This window comes from Chiloscyllium plagiosum, unplaced genomic scaffold, assembly GCF_037043375.1.
Source record: "Chiloscyllium plagiosum isolate Xiang-an unplaced genomic scaffold, Cpla_swu_hap1 HiC_scaffold_36, whole genome shotgun sequence".
Taxonomy (NCBI): domain Eukaryota; kingdom Metazoa; phylum Chordata; class Chondrichthyes; order Orectolobiformes; family Hemiscylliidae; genus Chiloscyllium; species Chiloscyllium plagiosum.
This window is the reverse complement of record NW_028270174.1, coordinates 42,428,981-42,441,890: the sequence shown is the minus strand read 5'-3', so window position 1 is coordinate 42,441,890 and position 12,910 is coordinate 42,428,981.

Below are 12,910 nucleotides of genomic sequence, written 5' to 3'. Positions count from 1 at the left end.
GCACTACAGTGGAATGGGACAAGCATTGCATTTGGATGGGACCAGCATTGCAGTGGGATGTGACCAGCATTGCAGTTGGATGGTACCAGCATTGCAGTTGGATGGGACCAGCATTGCATTGGATGAGAACAGCATTGCAGTTGGATGTGACCAGCATTGCAGTTGGATGTGACCAGCATTGCAGTTGGATGTGACCAGCACTGCAGTGGGTTGGGACCAGCATTGCAGTCGGTGTGACCAGCACTGCAGTTGGATGGCAGCAGCACTGCAGTTGGATGGGACCAGCACTGCAGTTAGATGGGAACAGCACTGCAGTTAGATGGGACCAGCACTGCAGTTAGATGGGACCAGCACTGCAGTTGAATGTGACCAGCACCGCAGTTAGATGGGACCAGCACTGCAGTTAGATGAGACCTGCACTGCAGTTGGATGGGAGCAGCACAGCAGTTAAATGGGAGCAGCAGTGCAGTTGGATGTGATCAGCACTGCAGTTGGATGGTAGCAGCACTGCAGTTGGATGGGACCAGCACTGCAGTGGGTTGGGACCAGCATTGCAATTGGATGAGACCAGCACTGCAGTTGGATGTGACCAGCACTGCAGTTGGATGTGACCAGCACTGCAGTTGGATGGGACCAGCATTGCAGTTGGATGAGACCAGCACTGCAGTTGGATGTGACCAGCACTGCAGTTGGATGTGACCAGCACTGCTGTTGGATGTGACCAGCACTGCAGTTGGATGGGACCAGCACTGCAGTTGGATGGGGCCAGCACTGCAGTTGGATGGGACCAGGATTGCAGTGGGATGGGACCAGCATTGGAGTTGGATTGGACCAGCATTGAAGTTAGATGGGACCAGCACTGCAGTGGGATGGGACCAGCATTGCAGTTGGATGACACCAGTACTGCAGTTGGATGTGACCAGCACTGCAGTTGGATGACACCAGTACTGCTGTTGGATGTGACCAGCACTGCAGTTAGATGAGACCTGCACTGCAGTTGGATGGGACCAGCACTGCTGGTAGATGAGGCCAGCATTGCAGTTGGATGGGACCAGCACTGCGGTTGGATGAGACCAGCACTGAAGTGGGATGGGACCAGCATTGCTGTTGGATGAGACCAGCAATGCAGTTAGATGAGACCAGCACTGCAGTTCGATGGGACCAGCACTGCAGTTAGATGAAAACAGCACTGCAGTTGGATGGGACCAGCACTGCAGTGGGATGTGATTAGCATTGAGGTTGGATCGGACCAGCACTGCAGTTGGATGGGACCAGCATTGGAGTGGGATGAGACCAGCATTGCAGTTGGATGTGACCAGCACTGCAGTTGGATGGGACCAGCATTGCAGTTAGTTGACACCAGAACTGCAGTTAGATGAGACCAGCACAGCAGTGGGATGGGACCAGCACTGCAGTTGCATGACACCAACACTGCAGTTGGATGACACCAGTACTGCATTTAGATGTGACCAGCACTGCAGTTGGATGAGACCAGCACTGCAGTTGCATGAGACCAACACTGCAGTTGGATGACACCACTACTGCATTTAGATGTGACCAGCACTGCAGTTGGATGACACCAGTACTGCAGTTGGATGACACAAGTACTGCAGTTAGATGAGACCAGCACTGCAGTTGGATGGGACCAGCACTGAAGTTGGATGTGACCAGCACTGCAGTTGGATGGGAGCAGCACTGCAGTTGGATGGGACCAGCACTGCGGTTAGATGGGACCAGCACTGCAGTTAGATGTGACCAGCACTGCAGTTGGATGGGATCAGCACAGCAGTTAGATGAGACCAGCACTGCAGTGGGATGGGACAAGCACTGCAGTTAGATGAGAACTGCACTGCAGTTGGATGGGAGCAGCACTGCAGTTAGATGGGACCAGCACTGCAGTTAGATGGGACCAGCACTGCAGTTGAATGTGACCAGCACCGCAGTTAGATGGGACCAGCACTGCAGTTAGATGAGACCTGCACTGCAGTTGGGTGTGATCAGCACTGCAGTTGGATGGGAGCAGCACTGCAGTTGGATGAGACCAGCACTGCACTGTGTTGGGACCAGCATTGCAGTTGGATGAGACCAGCACTGGAGTTGGATGGCACCAGCATTGCAGTTGGATGAGACCAGCATTGCAGTTGGATGTGACCAGCACTGCAGTTGGATGTGACCAACACTGCAGTTGGATGGGTCCAGCACTGCAGTTGGATGAGACCAGCACTGCAGTGAAATGGGACCAGCATTGCAGTTGGATGAGACCAGTACTGCAGTTGGATGTGACCAGCACTGCATTTTGATGGGACCAGCATTGCAGTTAGATGGGACCAGCACTGCAGTGGGATGGGACCAGCATTGCAGTTGGATGTGACCAGCATTGAAGTTGCATGGTACCAGCACTGCAGTTGGATGTGACCAGCACTGCAGTTGGATGGGACCAGCATTGCAGTTAGTTGACACCAGAACTGCAGTTAGATGAGACCAGCACAGCAGTGGGATGGGACCAGCACTGCAGTTGCATGACACCAACACTGCAGTTGGATGACACCAGTACTGCATTTAGATGTGACCAGCACTGCAGTTGGATGAGACCAGCACTGCAGTTGCATGAGACCAACACTGCAGTTGGATGACACCACTACTGCATTTAGATGTGACCAGCACTGCAGTTGGATGACACCAGTACTGCAGTTGGATGACACAAGTACTGCAGTTAGATGAGACCAGCACTGCAGTTGGATGGGACCAGCACTGAAGTTGGATGTGACCAGCACTGCAGTTGGATGGGAGCAGCACTGCAGTTGGATGGGACCAGCACTGCGGTTAGATGGGACCAGCACTGCAGTTAGATGTGACCAGCACTGCAGTTGGATGGGATCAGCACAGCAGTTAGATGAGACCAGCACTGCAGTGGGATGGGACAAGCACTGCAGTTAGATGAGAACTGCACTGCAGTTGGATGGGAGCAGCACTGCAGTTAGATGGGACCAGCACTGCAGTTAGATGGGACCAGCACTGCAGTTGAATGTGACCAGCACCGCAGTTAGATGGGACCAGCACTGCAGTTAGATGAGACCTGCACTGCAGTTGGGTGTGATCAGCACTGCAGTTGGATGGGAGCAGCACTGCAGTTGGATGAGACCAGCACTGCACTGTGTTGGGACCAGCATTGCAGTTGGATGAGACCAGCACTGGAGTTGGATGGCACCAGCATTGCAGTTGGATGAGACCAGCATTGCAGTTGGATGTGACCAGCACTGCAGTTGGATGTGACCAACACTGCAGTTGGATGGGTCCAGCACTGCAGTTGGATGAGACCAGCACTGCAGTGAAATGGGACCAGCATTGCAGTTCGATGAGACCAGTACTGCAGTTGGATGTGACCAGCACTGCATTTTGATGGGACCAGCATTGCAGTTAGATGGGACCAGCACTGCAGTGGGATGGGACCAGCACTGCAGTTGGATGGGATCAGCACAGCAGTTAGATGAGACCAGCACTGCAGTGGGATGGGACAAGCACTGCAGTTAGATGAGAACTGCACTGCAGTTGGATGGGAGCAGCACTGCAGTTAGATGGGACCAGCACTGCAGTTAGATGGGACCAGCACTGCAGTTGAATGTGACCAGCACCGCAGTTAGATGGGACCAGCACTGCAGTTAGATGAGACCTGCACTGCAGTTGGGTGTGATCAGCACTGCAGTTGGATGGGAGCAGCACTGCAGTTGGATGAGACCAGCACAGCAGTGGGTTGGGAACAGCATTGCAGTTGGATGGGACCAGCACTGCATTTGGATGGGACCAGCATTGCAGTGGGATGGGACCAGCATTGCAGTTGGATGTGACCAGCATTGAAGTTGCATGGTACCAGCACTGCAGTTGGATGAGACCAGCACTGCATTTAGATGGGAGCAGCACTGCAGTGGGATGGGACCAGCATTGCAGTTGGATGAGACCAGTACTGCAGTTGGATGTGACCAGCACTGCATTTTGATGGGACCAGCATTGCAGTTGGATGTGACCAGCACTGCATTTTGATGGGACCAGCATTGCAGTTGGATGCGACCAGCATTGCAGTTGGATGGAACCAGCACTGCAGTTGGATGGGACCAGCATTGCAGTTGAATGGGACCAGCATTGCATTGGATGAGAACAGCATTGCAGTTGGATGTGACCAGCATTGCAGTGGAATGAGACCAGCATTGCAGTTGGATGTGACCAGCACTGCATTTTGATGGGACCAGCATTGCAGTTGGATGGGACCAGCACTGCAGTTGGATGAGACCAGCACTGCAGTGGGATGGGACCAGCATTGCAGTTGGATGAGACCAGCACTGCAGTGGGATGGGACCAGCACTGCAGTTAGATAAGACAAGCACTGCAGTTCGATGGGACCAGCACTGCAGTTAGATGAAACCAGCACTTCAGTTGGATGGGACCAGCACTGCAGTGGAATGGGACAATCACTGCAGTTGGATGGGACCAGCATTGCAGTTGGATGCGACCAGCATTGCAGTTGGATGGAACCAGCACTGCAGTTGGATGGGACCAGCATTGCAGTTGAATGGGACCAGCATTGCATTGGATGAGAACAGCATTGCAGTTGGATGTGACCAGCATTGCAGTGGAATGAGACCAGCATTGCAGTTGGATGTGACCAGCACTGCAGTGGGTTGGGACCAGCATTGCAGTTGGTTGTGACCAGCACTGCAGTTGGATGGCAGCAGCACTGCAGTTGGATGGGACCAGCACTGCAGTTAGATGGGAACAGCACTGCAGTTAGATGTGACCAGCACTGCAGTTGGATGGGATCAGCACTGCAGTCAGATGGGACCAGCACTGCAGTGGGATGGGACCAGCACTGCAGTTAGATGAGACCTGCACTGCAGTTGGTGGGTGCAGCACTGCAGTTAGATGGGACCAGCACTGCAGTTAGATGGGACCAGCACTGCAGTTGAATGTGACCAGCACCGCAGTTAGATGGGACCAGCACTGCAGTTAGATGAGACCTGCACTGCAGTTGGATGGGAGCAGCACTGCAGTTAAATGGGAGCAGCAGTGCAGTTGGATGTGATCAGCACTGCAGTTGGATGGGAGCAGCACTGCAGTTGGATGGGACCAGCACTGCAGTGGGTTGGGACCAGCATTGCAGTTGGATGAGACCAGCTCTGCAGTTGGATGGGACCAGCATTGCAGTTGGATGAGACCAGCACTGCAGTTGGATGTGACCAGCACTGCAGTTGGATGTGACCAGCACTGCTGTTGGATGTGACCAGCACTGCAGTTGGATGGGACCAGCACTGCAGTTGGATGGGACCAGCACTGCAGTTGGATGGGGCCAGGATTGCAGTGGGATGGGACCAGCATTGGAGTTGGATGGGACCAGCACTGCTGGTAGATGAGGCCAGCATTGCAGTTGGATGGGACCAGCACTGCAGTGGGATAGGACCAGCATTGCAGTTGGATGACACCAGTACTGCAGTTGGATGTGACCAGCACTGCATTTTGATGCGACCAGCATTGCAGTTGGATGGGACCAGCACTGCTGGTAGATGAGGCCAGCATTGCAGTTGGATGGGACCAGCACTGCAGTTGGATGAGACCAGCACTGCAGTGGGATGGGACCAGCATTGCTGTTGGATGAGACCAGCACTGCTGTGGGATGGGACCAGCAATGCAGTTAGATGAGACCAGCACTGCAGTTAGATGAAAACAGCACTGCAGTTGGATGGGACCAGCACTGCAGTTGGATGAGACCAGCACTGCAGTGGGATGGGACCAGCATTGCTGCTGGATGAGACCAGCACTGCTGTGGGATGAGACCAGCAATGCAGTTAGATGAGACCAGCACTGCAGTCGATGGGACCAGCACTGCAGTTAGATGAAACCAGCACTGCAGTTGGATGGGACCAGCATTGCAGTTGGATGCTACCAGAAATGCAGTTGGATCGGACCAGCATTGCAGTTGGATGGGACCAGCATTGCAGTTGGATGAGACCAGCATTGCAGTTGGATGTGACCAGCATTGCAGTTGGATGGGACCAGCATTGCAGTTGGATGGGACCAGCATTGGAGTGGGATGAGACCAGCATTCCAGTTGGATGTGACCAGCACTGCAGTTGGATGGGACCAGCATTGCAGTTAGATGACACCAGAACTGCAGTTAGATGAGACCAGCACAGCAGTGGGATGGGACCAGCACTGCAGTTGCATGAGACCAGCACTGCAGTTGGAAGACACCAGTACTGCACTTGGATGGGACCAGCACTGCAGTTGGATGGGACCAGCACTGCAGTTGGATGGGAGCAGCACTGCAGTTGGATGGGACCAGCAATGCAGTTGGATGAGACCAGCATTGCAGTTGGATGTGACCAGCATTGCAGTTGGATGGGACCAGCATTGCAGTTAGATGACACCAGAACTGCAGTTAGATGAGACCAGCACAGCAGTGGGATGGGACCAGCACTGCAGTTGGATGGGACCAGCACTGCAGTTGGATGGGACCAGCATTGCAGTTGGATGTGACCAGCATTGCAGTTGGATGGGACCAGCATTGCAGTTAGATGACACCAGCACTGCAGTTGGATGAGACCAGCACTGCAGTTACATGAGACCAACACTGCAGTTGGATGACACCAGTACTGCAGTTGGATGGGACCAGCACTGCAGTTGGATGGGACCAGCACTGCAGTTGGATGAGACCAGCACTGCATTTAGATGTGACCAGCACTGCAGTTGGATGGGACCATCACTGCAGTTGGATGACACCAGTACTGCAGTTGGATGGGATCAGCACTGCAGTTGCATGAGACCAACACTGCAGTTAAATGACACCAGTACTGCGTTTAGATGTGACCAGTACTGCATTTAGATGTGACCAGCACTGCAGTTGGATGGTACCAGCACTGAAGTTGGATGTGACCAGCACTGCAGTTGGATGGGAGCTGCACTGCAGTTGGATGGGGCCAGCACTGCAGTCAGATGAGACCTGCACTGCAGTTGGATGGGAGCAGCACTGCAGTTAGGTGCGACCAGCACTGCAGTTGAATGTGACCAGCACCGCAGTTAGATGGGACCAGCACTGCAGTTAGATGAGACCTGCACTGCAGTTGGATGGGAGCAGCACTGCAGTTAGGTGCGACCAGCACTGCAGTTGGATGGGACCAGCATTGCAGTTGAATGTGACCAGCACCACAGTTAGATGGGACCAGCACTGCAGTTAGATGAGACCTGCACTGCAGTTGGATGGGAGCAGCACTGCAGTTAGATGGGAGCAGCACTGCAGTTGGATGTGATCAGCACTGCAGTTGGATGGGAGGAGCACTGCAGTTGGATGAGACCAGCATTGCAGTTGGATGTGACCAGCACTGCAGTTGGATGGGACCAGCACTGCAGTGGGATGGGACCAGCACTGCTGTTAGATGAGACCAGCACTGCAGTTAGATGGAACCAGCACTGCAGTTGGATGAGACCAGCACTGCAGTGGGATGGGACCAGCACTGCAGTTAGATGAAACCAGCACAGCAGTGGGATGAGACCAGCACTGCAGTTAGATGGAACCAGCACTGCAGTTGGATGAGACCAGCACTGCAGTGGGATGGGACCAGAACTGCAGTTAGATGAGACCAGCACAGCAGTGGGATGAGACCAGCACTGCAGTTGGATGGGACCAGCACTGCAGTTGGATGGAACCAGCACTGCAGTTGGATGGGAGCAGCACTGCAGTAGGATGGGACCAGCACTGCAGTTAGATGGGACCAGCACTGCAGTTAGATGGGACCAGCACTGCAGTTGGATGGAATCAGCACTGCAGTTAGATGGGACCAGCACTGCAGTTGGATGGGATCAGCACTGCAGTTAGATGGGACCAGCACTGCAGTTAGGTGGGACCAGCACTGCAGTTAGATGAGACCTGCACTGCAGTTGGATGGGAGCAGCACTGCAGTTAGATGGGACCAGCACAGCAGTTAGATGGGACCAGCACTGCAGTTAGATGAGACCTGCACTGCAGTTGGATGGTAGCAGCACTGCAGTTGGATGGGCCCAGCACTGCAGTTGCATGAGACCAACACTGCAGTTGAATGACACCAGTACTGCATTTAGGTGTGACCAGCACTGCAGTTGGATGGGATCAGCACTGCAGTTAGATGGGAGCAGCACTGCAGTTAGATGGGACCAGCACTGCAGTTAGATGGGACCAGCACTGCAGTTGAATGTGACCAGCACTGCAGTTAGATGGGACCAGAATTGCGGTTGGATGAGACCAGCACTGCAGTTGGATGTGACCAGCACTGCAGTTGGATGTGACCAGCACTGCAGTTGGATGGGACCAGCACTGCAGTTGGATGAGACCAGCACTGCAGTTCGATGGGACCAGCATTGCAGTTGGATGGGACCAGCACTGCATTTAGATGGGACCAGCACTGCAGTGGGATGAGACCAGCACTGCAGTTGGAATGGACCAGCATTGCAGTGGGATGTGACCAGCATTGCAGTTGGATGACACCAGTACTGCAGTTGGATGTGACCAGCACTGCATTTTGATGGGACCAGCATTGCAGTTGGATGGGACCAGCACTGCTGTTAGATGAGACCAGCACTGCAGTTAGATGGGACCAGCACTGCAGTTGGATGAGACCAGCACTGCAGTTAGATGTGACAAGCACTACAGTTAGATGAGACCAGCACAGCAGTTCGGTGGGACCAGCACTGCAGTTAGATGAAACCAGCACTGCAGTTGGATGGGACAGGACAGCAGTGGGATGTGACCAGCATTGCAGTTGGGTGGGACCAGCATATCAGTTGAATGGTACCAGCATTGCAGTTGGATGGGACCAGCACTGCAGTCGGATGTGACTAGCATTGCAGTTGGATGGGACCAGCATTGCAGTTGGATGAGACCAGCATTGCAGTTGGATGTGACCAGCATTGCAGTTGGATGGGACCAGCATTGCAGTTGGATGAGACCAGCATTGCAGTTGGATGTGACCAGCACAGCAGTTGGATGGGACCAGCACTGCAGTGGGATGTGACCAGCACTGCAGTTGAATGTGACCAGCACTGCAGTTAGATGGGACCAGAATTGCGGTTGGATGAGACCAGCACTGCAGTTGGATGTGACCAGCACTGCAGTTGGATGGGACCAGCACTGCAGTTGGATGAGACCAGCACTGCAGTTCGATGGGACAGGACAGCAGTGGGATGTGACCAGCATTGCAGTTGGGTGGGACCAGCATATCAGTTGAATGGTACCAGCATTGCAGTTGGATGGGACCAGCACTGCAGTCGGATGTGACTAGCATTGCAGTTGGATGGGACCAGCATTGCAGTTGGATGAGACCAGCATTTCAGTTGGATGTGACCAGCATTGCAGTTGGATGGGACCAGCATTGCAGTTGGATGAGACCAGCATTGCAGTTGGATGTGACCAGCACAGCAGTTGGATGGGACCAGCACTGCAGTGGGATGTGACCAGCACTGCAGTTGAATGTGACCAGCACTGCAGTTAGATGGGACCAGAATTGCGGTTGGATGAGACCAGCACTGCAGTTGGATGTGACCAGCACTGCAGTTGGATGGGACCAGCACTGCAGTTGGATGAGACCAGCACTGCAGTTCGATGGGACCAGCATTGCAGTTGGATGGGACCAGCACTGCATTTAGATGGGACCGGCACTGCAGTGGGATGAGACCAGCACTGCAGTTGGAATGGACCAGCATTGCAGTGGGATGTGACCAGCATTGCAGTTGGATGACACCAGTACTGCAGTTGGATGTGACCAGCACTGCATTTTGATGGGACCAGCATTGCAGTTGGATGGGACCAGCACTGCTGTTAGATGAGACCAGCACTGCAGTTAGGTGGGACCAGCACTGCAGTTGGATGTGACCAGCACTGCAGTTGGATGGGACCAGCACTGCAGTGGGATGTGACCAGCACTGCAGTTGGAAGGGACCAGCAATGCAGTTGGATGGGGCAGGCATTGCAGTTGGATGAGACCAGCATTGCAGTTGGATGGGACCAGCACTGCAGTTGGATGGGAGGAGCACTGCAGTTGGATGGGACCAGCATTGCAGTTGGATGAGACCAGCATTGCAGTTGGATGTGACCAGCACTACAGTTAGATGAGACCAGCACAGCAGTTAGGTGGGACCAGCACTGCAGTTGGATGTGACCAGCACTGCAGTTGGATGGGACCAGCACTGCAGTGGGATGTGACCAGCACTGCAGTTGGAAGGGACCAGCAATGCAGTTGGATGGGGCAGGCATTGCAGTTGGATGAGACCAGCACTGCAGTTGGATGGGAGGAGCACTGCAGTTGAATGGGAGCAGCACTGCAGTTAGATGGGACCAGCACTGCAGTTAGATGAGACCTGCACTTCAGTTGGATGGGAGCAGCACTGCAGTTACATGGGACCAGCAGTGCAGTTAGATGGGACCAGCACTGCAGTTAGATGAGACCAGCACTGCAGTTGGATGAGACCAGCACTGCAGTTGGATGGGAGCAGCACTGCAGTTGGATGGGACCAGCACTGCAGTTAGATGGGACCAGCACTGCAGTTAGATGAGACCAGCACTGCAGTTGGATGGGATCAGCACTGCAGTGGGATGGGACCATCACTGCAGTTAGATGGGACCAGCACTGCTGTTAGATGAGACCTGCACTGCAGTTGGATGGGACCAGCACTGCAGTTAGATGAGACCAGCACTACACTTGGATGGGATCAGCACTGCAGTTAGATGGGACCAGCACTGCAGTTAGATAGGACCAGCACTGCAGTTGAATGTGACCAGCACTGCAGTTAGATGGGACGAGCACTGCAGTTAGATGAGACCTGCACTGCAGTTAGATGGATCCAGCACTGCAGTTAGATGGGACCAGCACTGCAGTTGGATGGTATCAGCACTACAGTTGCATGAGACCAACACTGCAGTTGGATGACACCAGTACTGCATTTAGATGTGACCAGCACTGCAGTTGGATGGGTTCAGCACTGCAGTTAGATGGGACCAGCACTGCAGTTAGATGAGACCTGCACTGCAGTTGGATGGGAGCAGCACTGCAGTTAGATGGGACCAGCACTGCAGTTAGATGGGACAAGCACTGCAGTTAGATGGGACCAGCACTGCAGTTAGATGAGACCAGCACTGCAGTTGGATGGGACCAGCACTGCAGTTAGATGAGACCAGCACTGCAGTGGGATGGGACCAGCATTGCATTTGGATGAGACAGCACTGCAGTTTGATGGGACCAGCACTGCAGTTAGATGAGACCAGCACTGCAGTGGGATGGGACCAGCACTGCAGTTAGATGAGACCAGCACTGCAGTTGGATGGGACAAGCACTGCAGTTGGATGGGACCAGCACTGCAGTGGGATGGAATCAGCACTGCATTTTGATGGGACCAGCACAGCAGTTGGATGTGACCAGCACTGCAGTTAGATGAGACCAGCACTGCAGTTGGATGGGACCAGCACTGCAGTTAGATGAGACCAGCACTGCAGTTGGATGGGACCAGCACTGCAGTTAGATGAGACCAGCACGGCAGTTAGATGGGACCAGCATTGCAGTTGGATGAGACAGCACTGCAGTTTGATGGGACCAGCACTGCAGTTAGATGAGACCAGCACTGAGGTGGGATGGGACCAGCACTGCAGTTCGATGGGACCAGCACTGCAGTTAGATGAAACCAGCACTTCAGTTGGATGGGACCAGCACTGCAGTTGCATGAGACCAGCACTGCAGTTGGAAGACACCAGTACTGCAGTTGGATGGGACCAGCACTGCAGTTGGATGGGACCAGCACTGCAGTTGGATGGGAGCAGCACTGCAGTTGGATGGGACCAGCACTGCAGTTAGATGGGACCAGCACTGCAGTTAGATGGGACCAGCACTGCAGTTGGATGGAATCAGCACTGCAGTTAGATGGGACCAGCACTGCAGTTGGATGGGATCAGCACTGCAGTTAGATGGGACCAGCACTGCAGTTAGGTGGGACCAGCACTGCAGTTAGATGAGACCTGCACTGCAGTTGGATGGGAGCAGCACTGCAGTTAGATGGGACCAGCACAGCAGTTAGATGGGACCAGCACTGCAGTTAGATGAGACCTGCACTGCAGTTGGATGGTAGCAGCACTGCAGTTGGATGGGCCCAGCACTGCAGTTGCATGAGACCAACACTGCAGTTGGATGACACCAGTACTGCATTTAGGTGTGACCAGCACTGCAGTTGGATGGGATCAGCACTGCAGTTAGATGGGAGCAGCACTGCAGTTAGATGGGACCAGCACTGCAGTTAGATGGGACCAGCACTGCAGTTGAATGTGACCAGCACTGCAGTTAGATGGGACCAGAATTGCGGTTGGATGAGACCAGCACTGCAGTTGGATGTGACCAGCACTGCAGTTGGATGTGACCAGCACTGCAGTTGGATGGGACCAGCACTGCAGTTGGATGAGACCAGCACTGCAGTTCGATGGGACCAGCATTGCAGTTGGATGGGACCAGCACTGCATTTAGATGGGGCCAGCACTGCAGTGGGATGAGACCAGCACTGCAGTTGGAATGGACCAGCATTGCAGTGGGATGTGACCAGCATTGCAGTTGGATGACACCAGTACTGCAGTTGGATGTGACCAGCACTGCATTTTGATGGGACCAGCATTGCAGTTGGATGGGACCAGCACTGCTGTTAGATGAGACCAGCACTGCAGTTAGATGGGACCAGCACTGCAGTTGGATGAGACCAGCACTGCAGTGGGATGGGACCAGCATTGCAGTTGGATGAGACCAGCACTGCAGTTAGATGTGACAAGCACTACAGTTAGATGAGACCAGCACAGCAGTTCGGTGGGACCAGCACTGCAGTTAGATGAAACCAGCACTGCAGTTGGATGGGACAGGACAGC